Consider the following 19,845-nt stretch of genomic DNA (forward strand, 5'->3'; position numbering starts at 1 on the left):
GAAAGGATTGAATTCTTGCGTACTATTTTTATAAAGGGAATAATGCTGATAGTCGAACGGGACGTTTGAGAGTATTTTCACTTTACATTTCTTTTCTATAGTTTTAGCAGGCTCTGGCGTTGAAGCAATAGTATCGTCCAAAAACATGGAGCCGTCGAATTCGCTCAATAGCATATTGTCATCAATATTATTGAAAATAGTAGGCGAGTCAATTTGTAGGCTTAAGTTTTCAATATTCATGTCAACTGTGACATCTACCCGTCTGGCTGTCTACATAGTAAAGTAGGTACTCCTGTATGAAGAGAGACTTGTCCTCGGCTGCCACCAAAATGAAAGGACTGAATTTCTTCATGGTATTTCAACCAATAGTTCTCGCTAAAATCAACATGTATGAGAACCTCCGTGTCTGTCAGATTATCTTTCAATTCTCTGATAGCGGAGTACTGCATTACGATGTTTCGTGTGTGTTTTAAGAAAACATCCGTGGTGGCATCTAACTTTTCGATTATTTTACGAGGGTTGTCCTCGAGCTTCTTTTTAGTTGTTATGGTTTTCATTTTCTGGATTCCATCCTTTCCCCTGTAGGTTTGTTTTTCTATTGTCCACTCATAGTAGTTAATGTTTGTGCTGTTATTAAATTCTCCGTAATTATATCATTGAATAAAAAAATCGATTTTCAAATAAAAATTCGCAGGGTAAATTTTAACAGATTGTTTTTCCATATCAGTAAATAGATAAAACGAAAATATGTATTTCACCAAAACTGAAATTGTCCGACGCTAGAACGCAAGAAACTGCTTTTATTGATAATATTAACTTTTATGAACCCCCAAACATGGTCCCAGATGCACGTAAAAATAACCCTTACAAATTTATCATTACCCTCCACACCTCTAAATTACCATCCGGCAAAAAATTTTACGATACGGAAGGTAATGAGACGGAGGGTAATGAGGTTTTGACAATCTTTCCTTAATAACTCGCTTAATAATGACATTACAAATCTTTATGTTTCAATAAAAAATAGTCCGACTAATTATAGTTTATAGGTTCATGATTCGAATTTTTAAAACATGTACTTACTTTAAAAAATGCTGGAAGGTAATGATGCCTGGTCGGTGACAAAGTCGTTTTCGAGCACGGAGATCGCAGATATTTCTTTATTCAGCGACGCACGTCCTCCCCCGTCCAGATATAGCGGTACACTGATTAGTAACGGAGGCGCGGGGTGGGGTACAGCTGACGAACAGTGACAAACACGGTCACAATTTTAATTACCGCTTTGGCGGAAGACGACAGCGATTTTTTCTGGACAAAAACAAAATCTCAATTCTTTCTATGATACAGTAACTTTAAAAATAAATTAAACACCAATAAATATGCAAAATTAGTTGTACATTCAGGTCGATTAATGAATGTAGTGATTTTACTAGTGTAAAATGTTCTTATTTATTGATCAATTTACCGGTCCCTCATTCACACGGGGAAGGTAATGAGATTTTAGCATGTTTTTTGTATACCATAAAGTTATTAAGTAACAAATGCCTAATCCGGTAAATACTACTTTTTCCTTTTTTAAATAACTACATTTTCCAATAAAACTTTCTTGAAAAACATTATTTTTCATATGACTTTTTTGCAAGAACATGCGATTTGAACGAAACGGCGGAATGACCCATGTACATTAGATTTTTAAAAAATGCACGTCTATTTTTGTTATTTAACATGTAATATGTTTGTAAAACTTCACGGTGTTTCTTTAAATGCTACTGAAGACGTCTCGTTACTTTGGTTGGACTGGGTTCTAACTTCACTTGACCTTGTTCTGATATATGGGGTGCCAAATACTCCAAAGACGATTTCTCAAAATCGATTTACTGATTCATGATTTTAGGTTGAATATTGTATAAAGTATTTAAGCTTAACAAATTTTAAAGGAAAATATTTAAATATGAACCTAAAAATCAGAAAATGTTAAATAGATTATCAGAAATAGTATTTGAAAATGTTGACACCTCAGAAAATGGTAAGGCGAAGTTAAAACCCTATCCAACTACAACGTGGTGAACTATAGTGAAACTATAAACAGTCAGGTTCAAAGTGAAGTTAGAACCTTGTAAAATAATTGTAAGCTTTACAAACTTGACGTAAAACCTTTGTCATACAAATATCTACGTAAATACAACACAGGTGGCTCTGAAAGTTATTTTGTTTATAAATATATATACGAAATAGTTTTGAATTCAAAGATCATTTTTGAAAAAAATGTCTGTTAGAACCAACTTATCCAACTTAGGTGATGATCTGTCGAGAGATTTAAGCCATATTTAAATAATTCATTCTTTATTTATTCAACATTTTCGTTCACGTTTTTTTATTGGCTCGCACACTCTAACATATCTCCCTTTCAAACTATAATATTCCTCTTTTTGAACATTTACTTAATCCTTTGATAATGGATTGAGCAATGCAATACTTTAACGTGCCTCTTGTCGCGAGAGCCCCGTTAAATAAACCAACGGCAAGAGCGTATTGAAAAACTGGCCATGAACCCACGAGGCAATTCATTGAATTATATTGTTGACATCATTTTGATCTAAAGTAGGTAACTTGCTTTGTGATCATCTTTTGCCATGATTAATGATGATTATATTGTGTGTAGGTATATATTGTGTTGCTACCGTTATCACTAGTGAAGCATCAAAAGCAAACTTTGTGTTCCGTTGAATTAGTTTGTAGATACGAACTTTCCTTTTATGTGTCCGAAAACTAGCAACACAAGCGAAAAAGTTTTAAATCTACTTAAAATAGTAATTTAAATCTAAGGATTTAGATTTTTTTAGGCGTTTTAAGGGTTATCCAATTGGGCATTTTAATGGTGTATTCTAAACTGTCCAGGCACTTATTTTTCTGTTTAGTCGCTCTGCAAATTCAAACCATAATAAACTGAATAGATAACACGGTAGAAATGTGTTGTGGGCGTGTTTTTTGTGCCCAAAGTAAGAAAATTGATCACTATATCGTGTGAAAAACATCACACGTTTTCACACATCAATGTTTTTTCTTGAACAGCAATCAATTTTAGAGGCCAAAAGGTATTAAAAGGTCTTACGTAAATTGGCTACAAATATATAATTAAATATATCCTATATATAAATATTTGGAAGGAAAAGGATTTTTCACACGAAAAAAAAAATATATATATCACACTTAGAAATTTTCTGTTAAATAATATAAATGTCAACGTTATATTTTTATCTTCCTTGAATTATTTTCGGTTAAGTAGCTAAATGATTTTTACACCTATGCATAGACATCACCTATGCCTTCAATACATAAAACATGTGATATCAATTTATAATGTCTATTTTTCTCATATCTTATACTTATAATGTATTTTCTTGTACGTCTACTTTATCTGGTATGTCAAATAAAGACATTGAGTTATATATAAATAGAGTCTACATTCCTCGCAATATCAGTGAGAAATATTATTCCCGTGCGGGAATTAGGAAGAGGGGTGTGACGACTGTTGATGTCGCCCGAATCCTTCCGACCGAGAACGAACTCGACGAACGTGTCGAACAGTGTCGAAGGTGACCGGCGGCCGCGCGTCTTCACGAGTTTTTAACATTAATAAGTCAATTTACACGACTACTGATTATGGTAAAACCCTACTTACAGATTAAAGGTTTTGCTTTACCTATATTTTCCAGTACGATTTGTACAATATCTCAGCGTGCATATCGCATTTTGAAATTATCGCCGGAGACCTGTGCCCGGCGCGTACTTGTAATATCCCGTGCTGTGGTATCTCAGATCGGACAATGATCCGATATGCGTGGCCCATACTTCGAATGCCAAAGCTGACTCTATTTATATACCTAGAAAAATATGAAATTTCTCACTCAACTTTTTGCAGGGTCATCGTACTTTATTTAATAAACATTTACAACCGCCAGATTTTTCAATTGACGTGCTAAAAGGCTGGACATGTGGATAAAGCTGTCGTGTAGCATTCGTCGTAGATAATACACACAAGATATGTGTAAACCGTGTAAAATGTATAAATGTGTGCTTTCCATATTGATTTGATTTGAAACCACTGTCAGTCCGTATCTTCGCTTTGTAGGTACGGCATTCCTCGCATAATTTTTGACGACGAGGCGTTAGCACTGTTAACAGCAACACATGACAAATTTGAAAGTTACGTAAATAATTGCATACTTCCATCTCACCGAAATGTACGTAAATTGCCTAATTTTATCAGTACGGATTATTATATTCACCGAGCAATGAAGAATGGTGATGTTATTAATTGATAATCAATCTAAAATAATGTGGTTAGGTCTGAGGGCAGATTTTTCAGCGGTTAATTCGTCATGATTTTATGAATAGTGCACTGACTCCAGTAAAATAAATACTATTTACAATTTATTATCCTCCCACGTAGCATCATGCTGATTGAAGTAGGCAACTTTATCATAAATCAACTCGAAATTTAACCCGCGTAAAATAAACTTCTATAGACAGTTTATTGGTTTTACAAAGAAAAAAGAAGCAAATTCCTCTGTTAAAATCATAGACAATACATGTAATAATTATGATATCTAGGGTCGCGACCATAGAATAAAGAAGAAAACTAGAAGAAGAAGAAAACTAAAGACAACCAATGCCTCATTTAGCCCAATAGTGAAGCGCTCTGTCTCTATCTCCATCTCAATTGCATTTCTTAAGCACAGGATGGTATTGGAAATTTAAGCCTCGATTGGGAATACATTTGGATAACCAAACACGCCTACAAGGCATTTCTTATTAAGTTATATTCCACGGTTAAGACCTATCACTATTGACCTTGAACACGATGATATTTTTACACAAAATAGTAAACAACCTGCTACCCAAATATTTTTCGAATAAAATTGTATACAACAAGGACATACACAAACATAAAACTAGGACGTGCAATCAAATCAGGCTACCAAAGAAGGACAAAGCGAATACCCAGAATAGTATATTATATAAAGGGATGAAATACTATAACGCGCTGCCGGAAAACCTTAAGTCTGCCCCAATTGAAAAGTTCAAGATGTTGTGTAGGAGCCACATCAAGCAAGAAAAAAAAATAGTATATTTATATGTAATAATTAATTAGTCATTTGTAAACTTAAATGTACAAATTACCAAAATAAAATCAATAAATAAAAAAAAATAAAAAAATAAAAAATAATAAATATACTGATTATGTACAAAGCCGTGCTAAGCTCGACATTCCAACCAAGCCGAGCTTAAAATCATATATTTATATCTATTCAATAGTATACCGCCATACCATTTGAATTTCATAGTTATTATAGAGTTTTTGTTTGGAAATTTAAGGCCCGATTGGCCAGACTTTTGGAGTACGAAACACGCCCACATCACATTTCTTGTGTGTTTCTTTATTACGTTGACCCATTTCAATACGATCAATACAAAACATTAGCAGCCTTACTATTAAGGCGAAGCTTAATGCCAAATCAGTATTTTGATTAATCTTTATAACGAATTGGTGTACATTATGAATGTAAAAAAAATATGCTTTAGATAAATTAAAGGTTTTCCTATCGTTTCGCTTGAGTAGAATACAAATAAAGTTAAATAAATACTCAATAAAAAATATAAATGTAAACTACTATTTTTTTAACGCATAAAGGAAACAACTTTAAAAAATACAGTAATATAGCTAAAATTATCTATGACAATTTCACTTGATTAACTTTTTTGCTTTCTTATATATAAATCATTTACAAAATAAATAAATAAATAGTTTTATGCTTGAAATCGAACTTTTCTAGACTCACTTTGTCAAGCGATTTTAATGCATATTACCTACAATATAAGGTATACCTACCAAGAATATACACATTTTTGGCTTGTAGCTTCATCTTAAACGTGTTTTAACAAGCGATAAATAACCATTTGTGCATCGTTAACGGTTGTCCTCTATCAGTGTAAAATTTAAAAAATAAAAAAGTACGACTCTATTTTGTTTGAATTAAATGGGTACAGTGTCCACAGTGTTGTGGTTGGGCACATGAACTATGTTCAGACATAGAAAACGGTTGTCTTTTATGTGTCAACTGCAAAATGTAAGGATATCCTATTCATTCCATCTGGCCCTTATAAGCTTTCCATTTTGCCCTCAGGGTTAGGGCAAGATGGAGTTTTTCCTGTTTTTCGATTATGAGTCCTCACAGATTTTATACTCAATTTTAATTATTTTTAATAACTCAATTTTATAAGCATATAAGATCTCTCTGAAGACTTATTAAAATAAAGGATTGATATTATGTTGTCATATTTTTTACATCTTAAAGTTAAGCCTTCCATCTTGCCCTCCCTTCTTCTATATCGAATACATATCTAAAATTTTATGTTACCCTATATCTCTCTTGACACTCCCTTAGAAAAAATGCAAAGCGAAAAAAGTGTAGGTAATGTCCTGGACTCAATTCCTTGATGCGACCGAATCTTAATGTGATTTTTTCTGTTTCAAATTTGGGAGTCGCTAATATAATCTTCAATGATTAAATATTACACATGTGTTGCGCAATAATACGTAATTATTGCGCATGTGTTATGAAATAGTTAAGGCGAAAACAAAACATTTAAGAAGTCGTAATGTTTTTTTTAAAGTTGTAATAGAATATGATACACACTCTCCCCGACTACGAAGTCAGAAGTTGCGGGCTTAACATATAATGATTTAAGTTTATTAAACACTACAACTTCTTAAATGTTTTGTTTTCGCCTTAACTATTTCATAACACATTCGCAATAATTACGTATTATTACGCAACACATATGTAATATTTAATTATTGAAGACAATATTAGCGACTCAGAATAAGATTTGGTCACATCAAGGAATTGAATCGATAAATAATCATGGAGCGCGTTCAACACGCTCTTGTGTCCTGTTCAGGGATGATCAAAGCAAAACGAATTCTAAGCAGAATTCTTGCCCGAACAGACTATGCAATAATTACAATAGCGTATTATCCAAGGTTGATATTTTCAGTTGCGAACTTACCAAATACAAGAGGTCCATAAAATAATATTTCTCTGATGGTTTGTGAATGATTTTAATGTCTCTATTGTTTATATTCATGGCTATAAATTTATTTTGTTGTAAATTTTTCGTTTTATATAATCTTTTGTTTTGGATAATTTTTTTAATTCATATTCCTTTCTCACAAATTTAATTTACTTATTCCATATTATGCTGTCTCAGTAGACGTAAAGTCAGAAGGAGGAAATTCATAATTGGTTTTATTTTAGCTATAAAATACTTATGTACAAACTGATTAAATGTAAACTAAAAATTAATAAATAAATAAGTAATAGTTTCTCACGTTTCGTTTAAAAATAAATTTTTCGCTCTGCATTTTTTCTAAGGTATGTCAAGAGAGATATATGGTAACATAATATTTTAGATAGATAAAGTGTTTTTTAATCTCTTTAATATATTTTATCTACCGTTTGTAAAAAACTAATCAATCTAAAAAAATGTTCATTCAATTCAACGTTTGAATCTTCGTTAAAAATCAGCGGATAAAATATCTGTAAATGATAAGACACAAGAATAAAGTGATAACCGTTTACAACGAAAACTGATATTGCGAAATATCTTTTATGGGCTGACAGATTACGCTATACGCAACATGGCTTGGGCTATTTTTAAACATAGAGTGGTCTGTAACATTAAAAAATGCCCCATCCCCTTTTTTCAACCGTTATTTGTAGATGAAAATTTGCATATTGACGGTCAAAATAAGAGGTAAATTTCGAAAAATTCCGCGTAAAGCCCGGGCAGCGCTGGGGACTTCAGCTGGAAATTGATTAAGAGTGACATATCTTAATATCTACATGTCTAAAGGTTAATTAAAACGCATTACAATGGAAATCTTTATTTGTAGAACAATGTGTCATTTCATTCAACCTCATTCTTAGTATTCTAAAAAAGATACACATGCCATGTGTTATATATTCTATAAACACCGATTTAAAAAATAATGTTGACAATTTACGCAAGAAATTTCGACTCCTGGACCCCAGGTAGGTCAATGGCTTGATCCGCATGGTCAGTGTCAATGATATTTATTATTTCTTCATGACAATGCCTTGTATAATGTTCCAAAATCTGCCAACAATTATTTCGTAAACTCGCCTATTCAAAGATTATACAGACTTGGTAATAAGTATGGTTCAATCGATGTTTACCGCTGCCAATCAGTGTCAAAATTTAAACTCAGTATTGGAATGTTTATATTGATGTTTTTCTATTAGACTTTTTGTTCATTCTTATCCAAATCTAGCGTAATGGAGATTGTTAATTAAAGTTACATAGTTCATAGGCTAATGTGAACAACAATTTCATACTTTTTTATTCAACTGATTTTTTATTTTTTTTTCAACTTTTTTATTTTTTTGCTGATCATCTATTTTTATTTCACTCACTTAAATTCCATGTTGCCTACGCTTTGTAAACTCTAATTTTTCATGTTACCTTTATTTTGTTAACCTATGCATTGTTAAATCTTATATTTTATATAATAGGTATATATTACTGAAAATATATCACATAATTTATTTTAACAGATTTAATTGCGAAATGAAACAAATGAATTAAATAATATTATATACTCCTTTCTTCCTTCATTAAGTGTCCCTTTCTTAATCTTCGCTATATTTTTGTTATATTTTGATGAATTTAATTAAACAAAATTAAATTTAAGCATGAAAACTAAATTTAACTTTGCCACCAAGCGGCCTAATACAAACAAGTAATATATACATATATTGACGTTGTAACCGGTTCCAAGGATCTATTTTATGTAACACAATCGTTAGATCTAGTACCTACAAGTTGATTGGAACAAGCCGGGTTCATTTGTATTAGTCAAACGGGCCAGTGGGCCGGTCAGTGAGTCAGTCTCAGTCAGCACTCAGCAGTAGAGATGGGCGAAGCGGCTCAGTTGAGGGAGCCGGTTCACTGGGTCCCGTTCACCTGAAAGATCCGCTTCAGTGAACCGGCTCGATTGAACCCCCCCCCCCCCTCCCCCCCTCCATAAATAAAATAAAAACAAAGTTCTTCGCGATAAAAGAATACATACGTGTAGTCGTCGATCTTATACAATGTTACAGATATTGAAATCGACATGTGTTCTACACTCTACAGTGTCCTAAGATGTTTAAGATTCGCTAGTGAAATTTATTTTAATTGTACATTGTGACCGAAATCAAATTGGATCGTTTATTATACAATTTGCTATTTTTATGTTTTGGTGAAATTAAAAGTATTTTTTTTTTTTTTTTTGGTAAACTAATGTTTAAGACAAGATTTTTTATGCATAGCACAAAGGGTAACAATTATTTTATAAGCAATAATTATTAGCCTGAAACACTAGTATATATTGAATTATTTCGCGGATAAGAGATAAGCCGCCATAGCTCAGTGGTCAGAGCTGTCGACCGGAAATCGAAAGGACACGGGTTCAAGTCCCGTTGGCGTCATGTATCTTTTATCAGGAGATTTTTCAATGTGGATGAGTGTTTTAGGCTAATAATTATTGCTTATAAAATAAAAGTATTTAAACATGAAACCATGAGATTTCATTTTTCTTTTATAAAAGTTGCATTTAAAATATTTTTAGGGTTTTATGATGTTTCATAACAGGTTGCGTCTGACAAAGCTCCCTCCGGAAGAATGAGCTGAAAAGATAAATGCTTTAAAGGTCATTTCTCAGGACTGCGCTTCGTCAGATGGGACCTTGCTATCGTGAGGAAACATTCCGACATTTTTGCTTCTTTGGGAATATTATATATTTCGAAGACAAAATTTTTGCCCAGAAAAATCGATCAATATATCGTATATTTATGATTATATTCAAAGGGGATTCCCAATTTTATTGGAATACCCTTTTATTAGAATGAAAAAATGAAATCGAGAAATCTTTTGTTTTGTTAGGTTTTTGGTACAAAACGTCAAACTTCAATCGTACGGTAATCGTTGAATCACGTTTCTTATCGCTTTTTAGTTTTTTTTACCCGGAAAACATAATTACGAACTTTATAATAGCTTTAATTTAAATTTACCATGATTCCCACAAGAAAAAAGAGTGAAATTTGGAATCATTTTTCCGCGGCCACAAAAATTGTCAGATGTGTTATTTTTAAATTAAAATCTATAATCTATATCAATACTATTGAAAAAATTTCTTTAAATTAAGTTTTAAAAAATCAATTGGTGAATGGAATCAAAATATAGAACAATGAAAATAAACTTAAATCTATTTTAAATTAATTCTGTCCCAAATAAGTGTAATAATAATATAAAAATTGTGTTGTGAAACAAAATACTTCGGTGTGAGAATAATAGCTAAACGTCGTTCATGTAAGTACTCAATGCCAACATTTCTTTTTTACGATTATTTCTATATCAATGATTAACTGAAAATAAACCATGAACATAATATAACTCTTCCTTGTTCCTGTTATAATAAACTAAATAAGTGCCGACACAACAACAAAAATGTTATGCAAGCGGGAATACCAGTATTATTATGTCGTATATATGATCAATCCGGTCAGTACGTCAGTAGTGACCCGCGAGCCGTGAGATCCGTTGAACGATGTATGCGGATCTTCGTTCGCGAACGGGTGAGTCGGCTCTTCGGGTCTGGCGGGTCACCTGCTCACCGGCTCACCGTTCGCGAACGAGTGAAGCGGGTCACCGGATCACCGGCTCACCGGCTCACCGGCTCTTCGTTCGCGAACGAGTGAAGCGGGTCACCGGGTCACCGGGTCACCGGCTCACCGTTCCCGAACGGGTGAGTCACTACCGATCCGCGAACGAGTGAGCGGCTGATTTAGGAACCGGATCTTACGGATCGGTGTAAAGATCCGGTTCACTGAGCCGACTCGTTCGCGAACGACTCACTTCTACTCAGCAGTCGGGAAAAAAATTGTAGAAGGAAAGACGTGTGTTTGCGACCTGCTCAAAGGTTAACGGTCTTTCGTAAAATATCTGAACAAGCGTTCTATATCTACTTACTTAATTTTATTTCATGAAAAGGGACGATCAATCGCCCTTATCTGTCAGAAGATATCGATTCTGTATTTTGTACCCGCCCGTCCCTATTTCTTCTCGCTCCAGAAACCTGTCGGTAAAAACGGGTCCTTTTGTTTGAAAAAAACATGCGTTCTATCTTGTTTGAATATATATTTATTAATTAGTTTTCAAGTGCTTGCTCCATAATAATTTAAGAAAGGTGAATAATATTTCTAGCAGTGTTTAATGTTTTACAAAACTTTTGAAAATGCCGCGTCGGTAATGTAGAAATTCTAAAACCTTTCAACCCTTGTGATTCCTGAATGAAGTCTTATTTTTAACACGCATTTACAATAACATTTAACGTAATGATTTAAGATTTTCACAGCCAATAACTCTCTTATTACATCTTTTCTGATTATGACCAATGATTATGTTCGAAAAATTCAACATCATTTTACTCAATCTCCAAAGTACGTACACATCCCAAAAGTTCTAAATATTACGAACTCAAATTTATGAAATGCGTACAAGCCATTCTAAAAGTCACTAGGTAAAGTTGATAGCATTAAAATCTGGTTAAAGTTTACAGTAGGTATTGCTAATCCAAAGTAAATTAATAATAAAAAAAACTTGTGTCGTTTTTGAAAATATCCTTATTTTCCCAGCGCGTCGGTAAGGAGAAATCTGTAATTGTTTATCCTACGGGAAGTTGTTTACCACTTCTGTCACATCACAGCTGTCAATTCCAATTGTCAGTGTCAATTAATACGTTCGGTGAAAACATGGAATTCGAACGGTTATTAGTGAATTGTTAATACAAAAGACTGTTTCAGTGAATTGTGTGATTGCCGAGAGCTATACAAATGTGGTTTCCTGTGAATTAGTGACGCCCCAGTGAGTAAACAGTGTGTTTTAAATTTCTGTTGTACAGGTTAGCGGCTATGGCATTTTTATGTAACTCTGTGTAGATAATCTGAATTGAAGATAAGCATTATAAATATTGTTTGAATATTCGTTTCTCCATTAGTTTGTGGTGTTTTAATATAAATATTGTGCAAAAAGTGTCACCGATGAAGAAATTAAATGAAACCTAAATAATAATAAATAAATTAACACGTTTCTGCGAATCGTTTGAAGAATCGTAGAAGGCCCATCGATATCGTAAGTTTTATTTAAATTTACTCATAAGATTTTAAAACATTACTGATGTCACGATGTATTATTTTTTACGATATTTCTTTTATGTGAATAGTTGGGTTGTTGGTAAGCAGATTTTTTTTAATGTAATTTAACCAAAGTTTTAAGGGTAATTATTAGGGATCGCTGGCCACGTTTTTTTAATAAAACCTTTTGATTCACCCTAAATACTATTATAAGGAAGGTAAATTTTTAATTTTAACATTCTAATTTTTAATTACGTAAAATGATGGATTTTAATTACGTAAAATATATGGGATGACAACGATTTTAAATAATTTCTGTCAACGATATTTTCATATGTTGCGATTCCCGATACTCGCGGGGCTAGAAGAAATGTTAATATAATTATCTCATGCATATTTTGGCGGAACACTGGAAATAAAAGAAGGACGAATTAAGGCATTTAAAAAATATTTTTGTATGTAAAAAAACTAACCTAACCCATCCTAACTTAACCTAATGTAACCTTACCTAACTTAACCTATCCTAACATAACCTAACCTAACCTTACCTGACTTAACCTAACCTAACCTATCCAAACCTAACCTTTTTTTAAATATTTTTTATTTATAAAACATGCTTAAAATTCTTTATTTTATTTTCGGAGTTCGGCCAAAATAGTACCTACTTAATTTGCATAGAGTAATGGTAATAACTTCTCTTCTAGCCATTCGTATGGTATCAGGAATACCAACATAAGAAAATGTCATCAACAGAAATTATTTTGGCTGTCATCCCATACATCGAAACGGATTTTTCAGTTTACGTAATTAAAAATTAAAACGCTAAAATTAAAAATTCCCAAATGACAGATTCCTTTGGCAGTATTTAAAGTAAATCAAAAAGTTTTATTTAAAAAAATCGTATTAAGACGTTGCCAGCGATCCCGAATAATTACCGTTTTATGTTTTAGTTTAGCTTTGTAAATCGCCTTTGAGGTTATATTTTTCCTAACAGAAACAAGAAAGGTGGTCAGTGACCAGATCTGATTAGCCGGGTACTTTCCAAATCTTCCTCTTCTCTACATCCTCCCCGTCTTGCTCCCTTGGCCACAACATACAACACACTGATGACATCATTAACAAAGCCAATAAAATGCTGGATTTATAATTCGCATAGCAAAACCCTTCCACAACATAAACACTCTATATTCCCTTTACACCTCATATATTCGCCCGCACCTGGAACACTGTACACCGATCTGGACTCCTTTATACCAAGCCCATATTGAAAGAATAGAAAGAATTAAAAAAAAATACACACTTAAATTATAAACTAAACTTACACTTCTCTAAATATACCGAATCATTAAATTTCATAATTTTAACTCCCTTCAAACACGACGTCTAATTTTTGATCAAATTTTATTGTTTAAAATCCTATAAATAATGGTCTGGACTCATCAGACCTTACCAATTTAATAAATCTTCATGTTCCGTCTAGATGTCTAGATCAACCCGACAATCTGATTTATTTTATCTACCATCGTGTAAAACAAACATTCGAAAAAATTCCCCAATTCCTCGTATGTGTGCACAATATAATACAAAATTTTACAGCATTGACCTTTTTGGTAATAACCTAAAGAAATATCGATATGAAGTAATGCTTACGATCGATTATTAGTATGAGAGTATGGAATGTATCGGGAGCATCTCCTATCCTCTTCCTATTTTCCTCTTCCTCTCCCCTTCCTTTAATACCAAATTAATTTTAACATACTAAAACTTCATTTCCAATGAACTTTAGCATAAGAAACTTCTGTGGCTTGACTTCTGTTAACTTGTATATTTGTATCTATCGTTGTATATTATGTAAAAGCTGTCTGTTTCTTACAAATAAATAAACATACATCAATGGGGGATGCCATAGTCTCACTGCCTCCAGATTGGTCGACGGTTGGGATTGGTGTAAGTTGGGGTAATAATTCAAAAGGTATATTATCATGTGTGCCAATATATTTTATTCACATTTCTCAACACACATTGAGATAATGTTAAATTTATTGCGTTAAAGTGCGTAAACAAATCCCCACTTTTTTCAATTGAATAAATATTTCAATATAATGCGTGTCAGGGACATATTTAATTTTCTATTGCATCTTTTACATATCCCATCTCCAGGAGTGTACGTTTAATATTTTTTCTATTTAGTCTATAATACGTTAAAATTAAAAATAATGCCTTCTACTTTATGAGGCACAACAGCTGAATGCCTTGTTAGATGCAGGAGCGGCTAAGAAAAATAAATATATCTTATTTGGGACATCCCTAGAAAAAAGAAATTCTCAAAAACTCCGGCACTTTTTAATTTAATTTATTTCACTAACTCTTTTTATACGCCTATGTGGCTATTACAAGGGTACACTGACATGTTTACAATTTTGTACATAAGGGTTATACAGGGTTTTCCAATAAGAGGTGTTATTTTGAAATTCAAAGAAACTTTTCCCGTAAAAGATCAATGGTTTCGTTGCTTGTGTGGCACGTAGCGCCGTCTTGTTGAAAGTAAACGTTGTCCAGATCAATACCATCCAATTCCGGCCATAAAAAATCATTAATCATCTCTCGATAGCGATCCATTCACCGTAACTGTTGCTCCAGCCTCATTTTCAAAAACGTAAGCTCCAATGACTCCGCCGGACCATAAACCGCACCAAACAGTCACACGTTGAGGATAGAGAGGCTTTTCAACAATAACTCTTGGGTTTTCCGAGCCCCAGATGCGACAATTTTGCTTGTTGACGAAGCCACCGAGGTGGAAATGGGCCTCATCACTCAAGATGATTTGCATTTGATTCACTCAAGTGAAATTTAATAATTTCAATGCGTTGTTGAAGCGTGTATCGTTCCATTTTTATTAATGGCGTAGTTTCTACTTGTCAAATGTCAAAAAGTGACAGCTTCAAAAGTAACATCTACCGAAATAGCGGGCTATTCAAAATAACACCTCTTATTGGAAAACCCTGTAGAAAATGGTTGCAAAAATTATTTCTTACATTACTGTGGTTTACAATTGGATCAAATAAAAATCTAATTATAAACTGAAATTATCAGAAATATCATGACGTAAAATTTTTTTTAGTATGTTTTAAACATCGAATTTGTTACATTAAAAATGTCGATATCATTTGTATATTCATTTGCTTAACTATGTAGGCGATAAATTAGCGAATTGACTACACAATTTGTTTGTGAATGATGACATTAAAATATGTAGATCCTAAGTACTTTGTCTAGTAGGTACTCTTAAATTGACTGGAAAGTAAAAAAGGCAGGAGTTTAAAAAAATATTGTTTGTCAATTTCATTAGTCCTTTGTTGATTTATAACGAACTGTATCATCCACAAGCAGGTTATCTTAGAAGAATTTATATGATTTATAATATTCACTAGGAAACTGAAGAATGCGTCGCAGGCAAAATTTTTTGCGAAAAAATTTCTGAATTTTGATTCTAAAAGGTTAAACCTATAAATACTGTCGTTTTTTATCATTCGAAAGTCGGGTTCCAAAAAATATTTAGGGTGGGTTGTTTCATAAACTTTGAACAATTCATCAAATTTAAACGTTTATTTTCGGGTTCTGTGAAAGTTCTATTCAAGTTCTGTTATTATGTCATTATATGACAGTTCTTGACAAAAATGAAATAATAAAAAATTAACTTTAAAATTTGAGGAATTGTTCAAATTCTCTGAAACAACCCGACCTAAGTCTTCAAATTTGTGAATATTTTATAAAAAGGATTCAAAATATATCAAGTGGAAAGTCAATTTCCAAATAATATTTATTCTGTAAATATTTTAGTAATAACATATATGTATACATATATATATTTTTTTAATTTTTTATAGTGAATACCTCACAAGAGTCCCAACTGATCCCGTCTGGAGCCAGTGAGACTATGGCATCCCCAATTGGGGGATGTTGTGAGGCTGAAGGTAAGTGGGGAAGGGAAAGATGAAGGTGGGGAAGTACCTGGCTATTCAGATCTAGTCACTAAACACGGCTAAAGCCATTTGGAGCAACGTTTCAATTCTGAATGGTGGTCTTACACCAGGGCGATACTGGTAGTATCTTCCACTCTGGAACGTGCCGCAAATATACTATATATTATTTTAATTAATTAATTGTGAAATAACACAAATTAATCAAATAAAATTTATTTGCGCACGCCGGGTTCGAACCCGCGACCTTCGGAATGGCAGTCCAATGCGTTACCACTGGACTATGCCGGCCGTCCTTGGAATCGGCCGTCCGGTATTTGGAATCTATTTGATATTTGTTATTTGTTATTATTATATATGGAATTAATTTTTTATGTTAGGTTTATGTCTCACAGCTGAATTCGTAGATTTAGGAAACCGTCGCGGCGCCTCCGCGGAACCCCATTTTCCACGGAACCCCAAAGTTCCACGGAACCCCAAAGTTCCACGGAACCCGTTTACGTGATAAAGTATTTACTTGCTGAATTTTTGTGGAGAGATAAATAAATACGTTAATTAATAATATGTGTGATAAATGTGAATAACTGTGGAAAACTGTGAATAACTTTGAATAATTTGGTGGAACTACATATATTTTATTGTATAGTAAGTCAAACTTTTAATATTGACACGTGAAAGAAAGCCATACGTCACACGTTTCAAATTAGTGAAAATAGATTTGAAGTGGTAAAAATAAACGTCTGCCAAAAATTATACTTTGTCGTTTGACAACGAATAAACGCATTCTATTTTTAAATTTGTAAATCTATTTGCATTTCACTTTTGTTTTTTGTAACGGAAATTAACCTACATCTGATCGAGCTGAAACTCGGGAAATAGACTCGTTGTCGATGACAATGCATTCTTAAAACTTGGTGACAATCACGTACATACACGCGGACATATTTTTCTGAAATCAGATGACATTAAAATACGTAATAAATGTCGGTCCCACCCGATCGACATTTGGTGAGGTTGGTAGAATTTTTGAATCCAGTTTCTGTGTAGGAAGGTTCAATCCCCAGTCAAACCATATTTTATTTACTATCTTTACCCAGCCACTGTGGCTCAGTCTGTCTGTGCAGATAGAGAAACAATAGCGCGTGTTGCTTCTACGTCCAACAGATGGCACTGTTTTTTCAAAAAAAGGTGTTAATAATATATTTAAAAAAACACACGCGTATTTAAATGCAACCTTGTGTCAAAATTTCGAAGCAATAGGTGAAGAACTAACGGAGATTTAACATTTTGAACAAAATAACATTTACATTTGTGTTTATTTATATAAGATTGAATTCAGAAATTAATATTGAATACTGACGAACGGGGTCGAGTCAGTCAAGAGATGGGAAAAAACGTACCTACATAAAGGGTTGATACAAAAAGTTGGCACATTTGTTTTTAACCCACATAAAAACCTCTAAATAAGATTTATTTATTTATTTTTTGTAGAGAGACAAACAGCTTTAACAGAGCAAATATAAATATATATATATGTTAATTATAGTCAAGCCAAAAAAGTCTCCTATATTAGAATCGATTGGAGATGGAGTTTTATTGCATAAAAAATATATAAATATATTATAGGTGAGGAGGGGATGAATAGGAATTTAGGATGAGGATAGGAGATGCTCTGGATACATTCCATACTATTGTATTAATTTTCGATCGTACGAGTTACTTCTAATCGATATTTGTGAAGTGTATTGCTGAAAATGTCTATGTTTTGAAATTTAGTATTATATTGGGCACATATACGTGGAATGGGTGAATTTTTTCTAAAGTTAGTTAAGATAAGATTTTGAATTTACTGTGTACCTACCAAAGTATATATATATTTCGTCTACTAATTTAATGATAAAGAACTCCGTATTTAAGAGCTGATATAGTACCTACCTAGAAATTCCAGACACATCAGCTTTAGAAGTTGAATGATTTTCTTCACTATACATGAATTATTTAGGTGACAATAATTAATAAATTGATAATATTTAGGATGTAATATTTGTGTAATATTATATAATTATGTATAATATTTAAGACTGAATTTTTTTAACCAGTGATTCGCAGTGATTCCTGACATTATTTGATGTAGAGATGTAATTTTAATTTCGGTCCATGGTGATATTTTTAATGTTTTTTTTTCAACTTAAAACATTAAAAAATCAGTAGTTATTGGACAGTTAGGATCGGGGTGAGAGGTTAGGTTAGTTCGGTCGGCTGCGTGACCTGTTATGTCATGCGGAAGAAAAAAAAGGATTTAAGAAAAAATTAAAATTAAATCAAAATAAGTCACCGGATGCCAACATTTTACTTACATTTTTACTCCAAATAATGTCTGGAATCACCGATTAGAGTAAGTCAAGCACGTCCCTTAAAGAGAAATAAACAATGCATGAAACATTCAGAAACAGTATTAATAAAAAGTATAAATAACAGCGGACCTAGGATTGATCCCTGTGGTACGCCAGAAGTAACTGGTTCTCTGGTTTTATCCTAGTATATCTGCTACAGCACAATATAGACATCATGCCTCTGTTTTGAATTATTTCCATTCTTTTAAGTTCTGTTTATTGCTCAGAAAAATTACACTTGTACGATTACAAAAAAATTAGGTGGGTGCTACATGGTTTATGAAGTTACTGAAAGAATTGTGGAGCTAGTTTTATATTATAAAAAATAAATTATATAGCTAGTTTTATTAGTGCAGTTGATTGGTTACTGTTTCAGTCTGTATTTGGTGTAAGTATGTTTTTATTTTCGATCGCCCTATGTTTTGTATCCAGTTTTTTTTTTATTTTAGTTGTCCAAATGTTGTATTCGGAGATGCTTGTTGAATATTTTTTTCACTCTGAGATCTAGTGTTTCTAATATGCGTGTTAGTTGTTATTTCTTGTGTTTTGTAGTTATGAAAATAAAGGAATATTTGTTTTAGAATAGAGTTGTTTAATTGACACGATGTTAAGTTGAAAATTTCGCAGTGCTAGTTCTTCTAGAAAGGACATATTATGGTTGGAAGACCCCGATTATTCAATTCTGTTCACTAAACATAGCCACACTTGATAGTTGATGTCGCTAATCTGACTGGCCGACCTCTTCGTGTGATCGCTTGGCAACCATTGTTGAAATGTCGCTATACAGACAACATCAACATCTATGCTGAACAATTTCTAAAAACTCATCCATAATCAACATGAATATGACAATGGTCTCACAACACGGCGTCTTGTGAAAATGCAAATAATGTTATTGAAATTCTTGACTGGCAATAAGAGATGCCACCGCACTGTTATATAGTTTATAGTAAACCATTAACTCGGTGCGGCCTTTGTCTGAAGGCGATGTTGATTAGTGATTTGTCATTTGCAGTGGTCACAATCGCTGACTCACGGTCCGAAGTCTGATATAACCAACCATCAACCATTATCAGGGGTATACAGAAAGGATAGAGTGTCACACGAATATATCTCGACACACATTCCTTGCTTGGTTCTCATTCATACATAGTTTCGTAAGTACTCTTCATCCAGTCGTCTGGATGCTCGTATTCTAGTCATGCACAGATT

The 19,845-nt window shown here is 33.0% G+C and overlaps 1 protein-coding gene across 2 annotated transcripts in view; it reads left to right on the forward strand.

Annotated features, from left to right (window-relative positions):
- Positions 1-11,005: 11,005 nt before the first annotated feature.
- The window catches only part of LOC149410563 (ATP-binding cassette sub-family C member 4-like), an 81,801-nt gene continuing 72,961 nt past the window's right edge, over positions 11,006-19,845 (forward strand). The window contains exons 1-2 of one of the 2 annotated variants that reach the window (XM_089648396.1): positions 11,006-11,047; positions 11,763-12,258. The gene's annotated coding sequence lies outside the window, so the exon portion shown is untranslated. The remainder of the gene's footprint in view (positions 11,048-11,762; positions 12,259-19,845) is intronic. The other variant, XM_089648398.1, reaches the window with a different exon arrangement.

The sequence above is a fragment of the Hesperophylax consimilis genome, chromosome 27 (assembly GCF_061612785.1).
Source record: "Hesperophylax consimilis isolate HC1 chromosome 27, BYU_Hcon_1.0, whole genome shotgun sequence".
In the NCBI taxonomy this organism is placed as follows: Eukaryota; Metazoa; Arthropoda; class Insecta; order Trichoptera; family Limnephilidae; genus Hesperophylax; species Hesperophylax consimilis.